Consider the following 13,233-nt stretch of genomic DNA (forward strand, 5'->3'; position numbering starts at 1 on the left):
AGGGTTTCCTGCCATAATATCCACACATATGTCCAACAATGACAACCTCATTCACTCCAAAAACAGATTTTTGCCCTGATAGTGTCAATTTCACTTCTTCTAACCTGGCCAAAATCTTCTCACAAGCTGAGATATGATCAGCCACCAAGTATCTGCATCCCTACTCATTTAGACTCTCATTTTTCTCTTCTTCTGCACACCCCTTAATGGGCACATCATCCAAGAAAGGCATGGTAAGTTGAGGTATATAATCAGGAAGGACCTTATGCATGGCATTCATCATATGCGCAACAGAATTAGTGGCACCTTGAGGCAAGGTACACATCCTGACAAGCCCAATAGGAGTTCTCATGGTGGTTATGTCCCTACTTTCCAAAGCCAGCTGAAACTGATCATATCCTGAATACAAATCACCTAAAGAATAGATGGCACGTCCAGCAAATGCTTCTGCAAACTCATCCACAACTGGATCTATACCAACATTCCTGATAGTAACTCTATTTACTGGCTGCATGTCCTGTATAAATTGGAGAGTACCATTCTTCTTTGGAACCGTAAACCACCTGTTTGAGTATGGTGCAGATGAAGGCTCAAGAATTCCCATCCTGATTTTCTCATTCAATAAATCAATCAGCTTTGACAGGTGTGCTTTAGGCACTGGAACAGGTCGGAGACTCCATGGAATATGTGGAATAGTAAAAATGACCATAGGAGCAACAATATCCGGATTCACACATCCAATCTCATGCGGGAAAAAAGCAAATCCCCTTCCATGTCGCTCAAGCATCTCTTGAAAGCATTGCTTCTCTATGGGTAGCAAGAAATAACCATTTCTAATTTTCAATCCAGGAAGAGTCTCTGCTGAAAATTTATGGCCAATATGCTCCGGATTCCTCAAAATTGGCTGTTTGGCAAACCTCTCTATTTGTTGATCACTGTTAGGTGGAAGCGGTACAGCTACTGGCTTCACCTTTTTATCCACAATCTTGTATTTCGTGTCAACCTTGGCTTCATTATGATCCTTTGCATTACTCAAATCTTGCTGTAAATCAGCAATTCTGCACTCCAATGGCTGAATATCCTCAATCCTCTGCTCTATGGACTACATAGGAACAGCTCTAAACTCTGGATGTTGAAATATTTCAGCAGTAAACTCTGTTGGCTGAAAATTTTCAGCCCTCTGTGTCTCTGTAAGCTGATCATAATCAGCCGGAAACTATGTTTGCTGAATTTCTTCAGCACTCAACACTTTTTGCTGAACCACCTCAGCCTCTGACTCAATCTGTGACACAAAATCTGCAATTTCATGAAACATGTCCAGGGATTGCACTAGTACATTATTGTGACAACTCTGCATATCACTTTTCAGCATATTTCCCATCTCTGTCATCATATCTGCAAAAATCACACTGTCATACATCCCATCTATGTGCTCATCATCCTCTAAAATTCCTGCATTTTTCAAATTATTCTCCTTCCTACATATATACTGTCTGGCAGCTCTAGGCAACCTAGAAGTCTTCTGATAGCTCATTGAATTGTTTGCTGAAATCCCAACAAAATCGGAGGAGAAAACAGTTCATCCATTACCTTTGTTTCCATGCGCATCTCCGTGATGAATGGCTGTCCAAGAATTATAGGATAAGAGCATGAATCTTGCACAAAGAAATGGAAATCACCTGCAGTGTTATTGGCGGCTCTCATACGCTACCCATGCTCTACATCCATAGGCCATCTGTTACTCTCATAAACTCCATGAACTATGAGATTAATCTCTGAACCATGATCCACCAAAGCAACATAAGGCACCTGTTTCTCTCCAATCTTTACCATCGTCTCTGTAGTTGCCCTAGCCCAATGACTTTGCGAAAAGTGACTACGCGGTATCAAGACAGGCTCATCAGTTTCAGCATAATGCATAGGCTGAACCCTCTTCTCTACCTGCGAAAAAACAGAAGCATTCTCAACCATAACCTCATCCTCATCCTCATCCAACTCCCCAATCAAAACTCCCTGTGTATCAGTGGTAGGCAATGCATGTCTTTTTCTCTTCAGGACCTCCTGAAACTGATCCTGAAACTCTCTTTTCGAGATGCCCAAAACCTCAGAAATAGTGAAAGTCACCTCACTGCTAAGTATCTTGTCATTAAAGATTTTCTTCATTTTGTAGATGTCTCAATATCCGACATCAATCTAAACCCTGGCTGCTTTCTCTCTCTAGGCTCTTGCCTCTTTTCTCTCTTTTGAGCATCTTCCATCTGTCGTTCTGGCCCTGGTCTCAAAGACGGTCCTGTAGTAGGTGGAGTAACAAACTCACCCCCTCTAGTCTTTTTAGCTGCACTTGGTTTTTCTTCATCCCTCTTACGCTTCTCCTCAACAAGTATATCTGCTTCCTGAGACTTAGCCAAATAAGCATAAATAGAGTACCTATCAACAGGTGAATCCCAACCTGTCTCTGATCTGATGCTAGAGCCTGCACTAGTCAAAACAGTTTGCTGAATTTTTCCCTTGTTTGCAGTCTCCATAGCATAAGTCCATAGTGCTGACTGAGTCTCTGATCCCTTCTCAATCTGGACTCCATATGCAGAAGCATCACCTCTAGCTGTCACATAAGAAGTACGCACAGCCATGTCATCCACTAACTTCTTCATTCCACCTTTACCAAAGTTGGTAGCAAGTGGAGCTCCTGTTTCAGTCAACCAAATCTTACCATCTTGTCCCCAATATACCAAATTCTTTCTCCTTGCATCCTGAAAAGATTCACAATCCCTGCAATGCTGATGGTCCGTACTATTGCACCAAATACATCTCCGATCTCTCCTAGGTGCACTAGGAGCACTCCTAGGTGCAGTAGGAGCACTAGAAGAAATAGTAGGTGCAGTGGAAGCAAACTGCTCTTTCAATTTTCCCACCAACTCCGCTTTAACTAACTCCAATGTCAAATCTGTTATGCCTTTGATTATGTCATCAAGAGAGGTAGGACTGACGGAATGGATGGTTTTGGAGCAGAAGGTACAGGCATCGGTCGTGGAACAGTAACAGGGATAGAAGCAGGCATAGGAGCAGAAGACGGTGTCGGTGTCATAGAACCATTCTGTAGGCGGGTCTTCCATATCCTCCTCTTGGTCAAAGCCGAGACTGCATCCTGGGCATCCTGCCAATCAGTTTTAAGTCCCATAGGCTTCGTGCGATCCTCAAGAAGCTCTCCCAATTCTTCTTGAAGAGCAGGATCTACAGCTTGCAAGAAAAGCTCAACTTTTTCAACATCCAATGCTCTTTGTTCAATGGCATCAAGCTGACTATACCTCTCTTCAAATTCTCGAATCAACTCTGAAGGAGCTAAACCTTTGTTTGGCATATAGATCCACTCTCGGAATGACCGCCGTGTAGCCATCCCAAAGTCCTCAAGGAAATACTCTTCTTTCAGGGCTTTCTTAAAATCTTGCCAATGTGTATTTTGAATAAAAAGATCAGTCACTTTTGCCCTCAAGGCGGGTGTGAAAAGACAAAGGAAGTACTTACTCATAAGTCCAGCTGGAACTCCAAAAAACCCCATCTTGATCTTATATGTCTTCAAATATGCTGAAACATTACTGCCATCAAATAGCTTCTTCTCATTCTCAACTACTTCAATCGCCTTAGTCGCACTGTTTGTATTCTCCTGCTCCGAATATAGTTGCCTTTGCTGAGACAACTGCTGTTGATGCAATTGTTGCTGCTGGTGCATATACAATTGTGTCTGCTGATTTTGGAGCTGCATATACATGGACATATTCTGCAAAATCTGCTTTAGATCATCTGTTGAAGTACTTGACGCAGCAGTCATTGATGGAGCTGAAGTAGAGGACGCAGCTGGAATTGTAGAAGAGGCTGAAATAGATGCTGAAGTATCTCCCATCCTGAAATTTCTGCGATGCTTTCACGTCGGGTTCACCAAAGATGTCGAAGGATTTGCCAAAGCAAAGCAAAGTCGTGTCTACAGAAGACCTTGACTAATTTCAGGATAGAAGATTAACAAATATGCGAATAAGCACGATGAGAAAATGATGCCAAGACTCTGTTTTATTTCTGCCAATAATAAATACAAGGTACAAGAAGAAGAAACCCGAGTAGCCTCTGGATTGCGTAGGAAACGCCTTTGAAAGGATAATAATAAAATAGATTTAAAGCTTTCTTGATAAGCACAAAATTGATACAAGGCCGTATCAAAAGACTAATACACAGGATTTTGATATAGGAGCTGTGACAAGAGGCTTTCCAATTTCAGGATACCTATCCATCTGTGTAAATACATTCTAAGCATACTTCTTCTTCATCTGCATCTTCGTCTTCCAAAGCTCTCTCATACTTTATTTCCCCTCAGCTCCCCTGTTCTTCATGTCCTGAATCTCCCTTTTGAAGTTGTTGAGTTCTCCTTCCCATCCATCATCTTCAATTTCCCCTCTTTTTACCTCTGTAGTTCAGTTTTTCCAGTTATCCAGATCCGCCTTGTTTTTAAATTGCAGAAATCCTCCCTCCTCCCAGTGGAACAGCAGAGCCTAGAGAGAAAGAATTTGTCCTCCCATCTCTGCTTGCCGATGTTGAAGAAGAGTCTTTTAGCAAAGAAGCTTTTGTTGGTTGAGATGCTGTGGTGGTTCGCTGTGACTTCTTGGGCTTGTGAGTAACTTCTGCTCCCTATCTTTTATAGAATCCAACTTGTTGATACGAGGCCGATAGTTTGTGGGATCGCGTCTGAAAGTAATATCCAGACGCGATAAAAACAGGTTCATGTCAGTCAAGAGAGACTGTGGTGTATTCGCAACACAGTCAACTGATGGTTTTCCCTCATACACAATGTCCCTGTCAACCAGGTATGTTGTCACAATGAAGTCATGCTCAACAACAAATGGAGTCTTTTTAGCAAACAAGATAAAGCGTTTGAACATTTTTGTTGCCACAGTTCACTGCTCTGAATCAAGGTAAGCACTTGGCTCATCAATAAGATATATGTCTGCAGGCTTTCTGAGGCACAAACATAAAGCAATCCTCTGCAATTCTCCGCTTGACAGAGTCACTTCAATCTGCGACATCTATCATTCTCTGGAGCCATATCTGGTATAGATCCAGGAGCATCTGGGATTCACTCTTATAGTTCTCAAAGTAAAGTACTTCCTGTTATGCAGAGTTGCAAGGTCTCTTCACAGTAGGTCCAGGATATAAATTCAATGTAATGTCGCAGGTAGCTGCGTCTGATGCAATAGTCATTGGCAATTGCCATTGATAGTGGCTCGTAAGCATCGCAATGGCATGGTGAATGGATAGTATAGGAGGTTTCAACCTTCGGAGCGATGGCCAATTTTCCTGTGGTTCCACGAATGTTCATTTGTCATATAATGGATGGCAAGCGGCACTGAACGATTGGCCCGAAATTTTGACTTGCAGTTCTAGATGAAGTGACTTAGAGAAACGAATGTCTCGTAGCAATTCAGTACCAGGAAGCTTGACAAAGAGGGTTTTTGAGCAGTGCGCCCTCCAATCGGCAGCTTTCCATCGGTTCATCGGTTCTTCATCATCGCATTGTTTTCTCTCCTCTCGTCACCTTTGCCTTCTTTCCTTTAGGCTTCGCACGGTTGTTCTTCTTTAGGTCCTTGTCTTCTGCTGCAACTTTGTCGGTTCGTGTTTCCTTCAGTACGTTCATCGATGCTTCAGTCTTCCTCCTCTGACTTCAACTCCTGTTAGCTCTTCTTCGTCTCGAACTCTCTTCGCCAGAGCATCCTCATCCTACCAGCTCCTCTTCCACAGCAGCATCCACACCCCGAATTGGTTTTTTTTTTTTCCCACCAGAAAAGCTTCCCTTCCGGAATTGCAGAAATTCCCCCGCGCCTCAGAGAAAGATTTCCCTCGAAATAGGTTTCAACACCCAAAAAACCAGTTATTGCATATACAGTCCACACTTATATTTGTATTAAGGCTAGTTTACGAAGTGGATTGGAAGGATGATTAACCCTGTATGCACCAAACCACCAATTTGCAGGCACAATCCTCAATGAACCAGACTACAAATTAGTGTTTTCATATGCTGCTTCCTTCTCTCAATCAAGCATGTGCCCAGATATCGAGTCCAGAATTGGGACATATCCTTCATGCTTCATGCCTAGACTGATATAAAGTTATCCTCATTTCCTCTATTTTGTCTGCATCCCTCCACCTACAGGCAGCTGAATATATATCAGCCATTAAAACATATGCAGCAGCACCTTCTTGATTTGCCTCCAGGAGCTGCTACAAGTACCAGAGAGAGAAACAAACACCCCTACCATCCAGTAGAGTCCCTAAAGAGATCCAAGGCAGTGAGACTGAACCCATTTTGAATATATCCTGGCATTAAAGCATTCCATGACACTTCATTTCTTTCCAGCAAGCCCTTGAAGACTTTATGTGCTTCATTTAAACTTCCACATTTGGCATACATGTCCACAGTCCTGCTTCCAATAGCAACATCTGATTCTAGTCCTTGCCGTATCATATGATCATTTAACAACTTATGCATTTGATGCTGCTACATGCCTTCATAAGGCACAGAAAAGTCACTCTGTATGGTCTAGTGCCTTCTTGTTTCACCCTCATAACATTCAAGAGCAACAAGACCAAGCCCATGTTCAGTGTAGCCTGCAATCATGGCACTCCAGGAAACGACATCTTGATCTGACATATTGTCAAATACTTCTTGGCTTTTCCAAGCATACCAGATTTTGCATACATGTTAACCAGAGCATTATTGATTAATTCCTCTTGCTCCAAACCCTCTTCCACGTAGAACAAAAGTATAAACATAACAACTAAATATGTACAAAGTATCAAATCCCACACACAACTTTTGGGTGGTTTTCACACCTCGAATGCGCAGCAATACGATAGCGTGTATTCAAATTTATCGTCAATGTTTTGATGGGCTTGTGTCTTAGGCATGGCGCCTATATTTTTTCGTGCTTATTTATCAAGGCACTTGATATTTATTTATTATTTTGTATGCGCATGGGCGCACGATTTAGATATTTTTATTTGGACATGGTATTTGGGTACGCCTGACTTCTTGGGCGCCCATTAGCTTTATTTTTATTTGGCACAAAAGCAAACTCAAAAGCTAAAGCGTGCTATTTTGTAATTTGGGCTGTTATTTGAGCTTGAAGATTATTAATATATGAAATACATACTTTGTGGAGCGCTCAAACAAGGCATGTTGGGAGTTTGCACCCAATTGGTCTCTTGTTCATGTCGTGCAAGCTTTCTACATTGATTTGTGTGCAAAAAGTTGAGTTCTTTTGTTCTTGGGGACCTTCTGATGCTCATTACTCACGCTTACGGCATTCGATCTGTGCACCATCCTCAAGCATCTTTTCTTCTCCCTTATTCAATCTGCCCTCACTAACATTTCTTTGTTAGTGGATGTAGGAGTATGACTCCGCAAGTATGCTGACCAAGGACTTCTTGTAGGTGACCCATTACCTGTAGGACCACTTATAGATGTACTCATTGCAGGTGTATTTTTTGCATTACTAGTGCTGGTTGGTCCATCAGTAGCCACTGCAATAGGATTACCATACCATGATGCTAGCTCATAAAAAATAATATCACTGCTAATGAATGTCTCATGTGTAGAGGATACATAACACTTCTAAGCTTTCCGGTCTTGTGCATAACCAAGGAACACACTTTTGATAGCTTTAAGATCCAATTTCTTTCTCTTTTCATCAAGAATATGCATATATGCAATGCTGCCAAATACCTTCAAGTGTAAAATGTCAGGCTTATGACCATACAACCTCTCATATGGAGTTACATCATGAATCCCTGCTGTAGGGGTTCTATTCAGCACATAGACAACAATCACTACTACTTTAGTCCAATAACCATTTGGCAAAGTCTCATTCAGCATAGTTCTTGTTGATTCCATCAGTACCCTATTTTTCCTTTCTGCTACACTATTTTTCTGTGGTGTATAGCTATAAGTTTATTTTCTAATCCCATGTTTAGCAAGGTACCTGTCAAAGTAATTAGAGACATATTCTCCACCTCCATCTGATCTAAGACATGAAATTTTACTACTCAACTCATTTTCAACATGCTTCTTGAAGTCCTTGAATGTATCAAACACGTCATCCTTATGTTTCAGTATGTAAAGCCAAGTACACTTGCTACTGAAATCATTAATGAAGGATATTGAGATATCGAGCTCCACTCGTGATACGCCAGGGTGACCGTTGTGTATTTATGTCACCGACTTGTCAATTGCAGACGCGGTTGGTACACCGCCCATGAATAATAGCTACATGATAGCTATCCTTATCTACTCTAGTTCGTGGCTCAGTTAGTATGCCACCTTAGTTAGTTGAGTTTGGTTTGAGACCCATATATAGGGTTCTTCTATTTCTTTGTACTTGAGTTCTTTTGGCTTACACAACTAAGAAGAGAAAAACTCTTTTCAGCCTCCACCCTTGTGTGTCTTCCCCCATTGTGCAAGCAAGAAAGCTTCAAGCGAGACTCCTTCCTTCTCTCCCACAATCTTGACATGGTATCAGAGCCTTGTTCGTGGTAAGGAGCTCAAGAAAGCAAGCCAAGCTCGCGGTGTTCTGGTAAGAGGAGCAGTGTTGCTTTCATTTTCTGTTTTGGGAGCAGATCTCTGCAGGTAGCACAGCCGGAAAGTGCAGGAGTGCATTGTCTCAGGTTAAGACGCCCTTCGCGGTGAAGCCTGTTTTGGAGGCCATTTTGGGGCCTGTTTTGGAGGCGGAAGTTTTCTGCACGCACTCAGGAAAAGGCCCAGTTTTATGCTGTGCAGCCACTGTTCTACAGGTCGGTGAATAGTTACTGTAAAAATTGCATTGTATGCTTGTGTGCAGAGATATTGGGAGTTACAGAATCATCCCTGTTGCCTGTTGATGCAAAATCGTCACTAGGAAGTGACTGTGTGGTCAAATACCACTTTGCCAGTTTTGCAGATTTTCCCTTGTGAGGGTGAAGCTATGGTTTTTGCAGTGACAGAATTTTTTGCAGTCTTCTGTAATGACATCTGATTCTCTTTCACAGATTGTCACTGAAAAGCTTGACAAGAACAACTTCCAAGCATGGAAGTTTAGAATGACGAATTTCCTTATGGGAAAATGATATTGGGAATTTGTTGCATGAAATGAAGAAGAACCAGTTCTTCCTGATGTTCCCAATCAATAGCAAATGCAGGCATTTAAAGCATGGCATGAGAGAGCCAAAGGAGGCATGGGATACTTTGTCAAAAATGTATAGCACAAATACGCAAGCCAGGAAAATGCAGCTCAAGCAAGAGTTGCACAATGTGCAAAGAGAAAATATGAGCATCAACGACTACCACATGAAGGTGAAGAAGATTGCAGATGCACTTGCTTCCATTGGGTCACCAGTGGAAGATGATGATTTAGTTTCTGTGACCTTGAATGGTCTAGGAAAGGATTATGCACAGTTTAGGACATCCATTTCAGTTCGTGAAAGATTTCCTGATTTTGAGGAGCTGATTGCTCTTCTAATTTCTGAGGAGCAAAGAAATGGTGGTGCATCTTCTTCAGGAGGAACTTCAAAAGAAGCTGTCTTCTACTCAAATGCTGGAAGAGGTAGAGGCAGAGGTAGAGGAGGCCGATATGGAGGCCGTGGTAGAAATCAGAATATGCAGCAAACTCAAGAAAACCAGTTCTATGGAGGAGGACGTGGTAACTCTAGAGGCAGGGGGAGCCAAAGAGGTCATGGTGGATGGCAAAGAGGCCAAAATGCAAACAGTAATGTTGAATGCTACTATTGTGGTAAAATGGGTCATATGGCTAAAGATTGCTATAAAAAGCAGAATGACATCATGAATGGAAAACTGCAACAAGGAAATTATGCATCCTCGAGTAGACAGGGTGATGACAGAAATGAGCATTTGTTTATGGTGCAGCACATGAACAATTCTGTGACAAGTGCAAAAGAAAGCAACGATGTATGGTATGTTGACTCAGGTGCATCAAACCATATGACAGGTCATGCAGAATGGATAGAGGATGCAAGGAAAATGGAAAAACCAGGATTTGTGGAGACTGGTGATGATACTGCACATCCTATTGTGCAGATTGGAAAAATTCCTTTGTCTATGCAGGATGGGAAAAAGAAATACCTGTCCGATGTATTTCATGTCCCGAATATCACCAAGAATCTGGTTTCTGTTGGTCAAATGGTTGAGCAGGGCTTGCAGGTCAAATTTAATCCTCATGGATGCTTTGTTGAGGATATGAAAAATAAAGGTTGCTTGATAGCAAAAGGAAAGAAGAAGGGCAGAATGTTTACATTGGATGCAGACATGTTTGAATTGAGTGCAGCAATGTTTGCACATGGGACCGGTGTAGTTGTTGCAGATATTGATATCTGGCATAAACACATTGGTCATATTAATGTACAACGACTTAAATCAATGTAGGCCCAAAATATTGTTGCAGGTTTGCCGAAATTCAAGGTTGCAGAAATGCATAAGGTATGTTAAGCCTGTCAGTTTGGAAAACAGGCAAGGAAACCATTTCCTAGACATGTTCAAGAGAGTAAGAAGCCATTGGAATTAATCCACTCTGATGTGTGGACAACTAAAGCTGCATCTCTTGGAGGCTGTCATTATTTTGTCAGTTTTATTGATGACTATAGCAGAAAAGTTTGGGTGTATTTTATGAAAAAGAAAAGTGAAGTTTTTGGGCATTTCAAAACTCTTAAAGCTATGGTTGAAAAAGAAACAGGCTTGCAGATAAAATGCCTAAGGTCAGATGGAGGGGGAGAGTACCTCTCAAATGAGTTTGCAAGGTTCCTGCAGGAGCATGGCATAAAGCAGCAATATTCATGCAGTCATACCCCACAACAAAATGGAATTGCAGAAAGAAAAAACAGGCATATTGGAGAGGTATCTCGTGCCATGCTCAATGAAAAAGACTTGCCAGATTTTTATTGGGCTGAAGCAGTTGCTACATCAGTCTACATAATGAACAGGACTCCCACTGCAGCAATACATGGAATGACTCCAGAGGAGAGGTATACTGGTAGGAAACCAGATATTTCTCATTTGAAAATTTTTGGTTGCATTGCCTATGTACATGTGCCAGATGAGTTGAGATCCAAGTTGGATCCAAAAGCTGAGAAGTACATCTTTATTGGTTACTCTCTGCAGCAAAAAGGGTATAGATGCTATAACCCTTCTACTCGTAAGTTTACAATGAGCAGAGATGTTGTTTTTGATGAGATGAGTAGCTGGTATAAACCAGTAAATGTGATTGATGATGTAGATGCACAAAATGGTAATGCTGCATAAAATTCACAACAGTAGTCACAAAATATTAGTGGACCTGGAGCGTCCTCTAGTAGTGGTTCACATTCTTCGCCATGGATAGGCAGATTGAGATCAGGAGAATCTTCTCAAAGTAATGCAGATAGTGGTATGCAGGTATCACGAAAAGGAAAAGAGAAGGTTGATCAGTCCATGTTTGATGTGAATGCAGGTCACTCTTATGTGGATGGTGAATCCAGTGGCTCAGAACAGAGCATTGATGATGAGTTGGGTATTCCTTCTATTGTTACACCTGGAGTAAGGAAGACCAGGGATGTTTTGAGAGCACCTGGGAGTGAACCTACTTTGCACAGGTCTACGAGAGCTAGGTATCCTGTGGATAGGCTGAAATATGATGGATTTACAGCCATTCACTATGCATATATGGTTAAAGTGATACAGGAACCAGAACCCACTTCTTTTGAGGAAGCCATGGGAAAAGAAAAATGGGAGAAAGCCATGGATGAAGAAATGGATGCCTTGGAAGCAAATGCTACATGGGAATTGGACCTTTGCCTAAAGGTAAAAATGCAATTGGCTGTAAGTGGGTTTATAAGGTGAAGCACAATGCAGATGGTTCAGTGAATAGATACAAGGCAAGATTAGTAGTCAAGGGGTATGCACAAACATATGGCATTGACTATGAAGAAACATTCAGTCCGGTTGCAAGGATGGCAACTGTAAGAGCAGTCATTGCTATGGCTGCATCAAAGGGATGGTCTTTACATCAGATGGATGTAAAGAATGCCTTCTTGCATGGTGATTTGCAAGAAGAGGTCTATATGGAGCAGCCACCAGGTTATGTGCATGCTGTTCATCCTGAGTTTGTTTGCAGGTTGAAGAAAGCCTTGTATGGCTTGAAGCAAGCACCTATAGCATGGTCTCACAAGATAGGACAGTATCTTATCACTATTGGCTTTCAGATTTCCAAGGCAGATTTCTCGCTTTATGTGAGAAAAACAGAGAAAGGTATTATGCTACTTGTCATTTATGTTGATGATTTGATTATGACAGGTGACAGTGATGAAGATATCCTTCATGTGAAAATGCTATTAAAGCAGAAGTTTGAGATGAAGGATTTGGGAGAGCTGCGTTATTTCTTGGGCATTGAGGTGATTAGATCACCAAGTGGGATTCAGCTCTTGCAAAGGCAGTATGGATTGGACATGCAGTCCAAATATGGGATGACAGGCTGTAAGCCTATTTCAGTTCCTTTGGAGCTGAATGTGAAGCTGAGCACAGATGCAGGTGAGCTTCTAGAAGACCCTACTATGTACAGACGCATAGTAGGAAGTTTGATTTATATGACTATTACCAGGCCAGATTTGAGCTATGCTGTTGGATTGGTAAGTCAGTTTATGCAGGCTCCAAGGAAACCACATTTGGATGCGGACTAGACACATACTCAGGTATGTGAAGTCCACATTGCAGTATGGACTATTTTATGAGACTGGGGTTCAGATACAGTTACATGGATACACTGATGCTGATTGGGCTGGTAGTATTTCTGATAGACGATCTACCAGTGGATATGTGTTCTCTTTTGGGAGTGCTGTAGTCACTTGGAGCAGCAAGAAACAGCCTACAGTTGCCTTGTCGAGCACAGAGGCTGAGTACAGGGGTGCAGCAATGGCTGCATGTGAGGTAGCTTGGTTGCATAAGCTACTTTATGATATGCATCAGTCTACAGATGGACCAGTTGTCATTTATTATGACAACATGAGTAGTATACACTTGGCAAATAACCCAGTCTATCATGCTAGAACAAAGCACATTGAGGTGCATTATCACTATGTGCGAGAGAGGGTTTTACTAGGTCTTATTGATCTAGTTTATGTCAGCACAGAGGATCAGGTAGCTGACATATTCACGAAGGCCTTGGGCGCAGAGAA

The sequence above is a fragment of the Lygodium microphyllum genome, chromosome 30 (assembly GCF_053477565.2).
Source record: "Lygodium microphyllum isolate KBCC chromosome 30, Lygodium_microphyllum_v1.1.10, whole genome shotgun sequence".
NCBI lineage: Eukaryota > Viridiplantae > Streptophyta > Polypodiopsida > Schizaeales > Lygodiaceae > Lygodium > Lygodium microphyllum.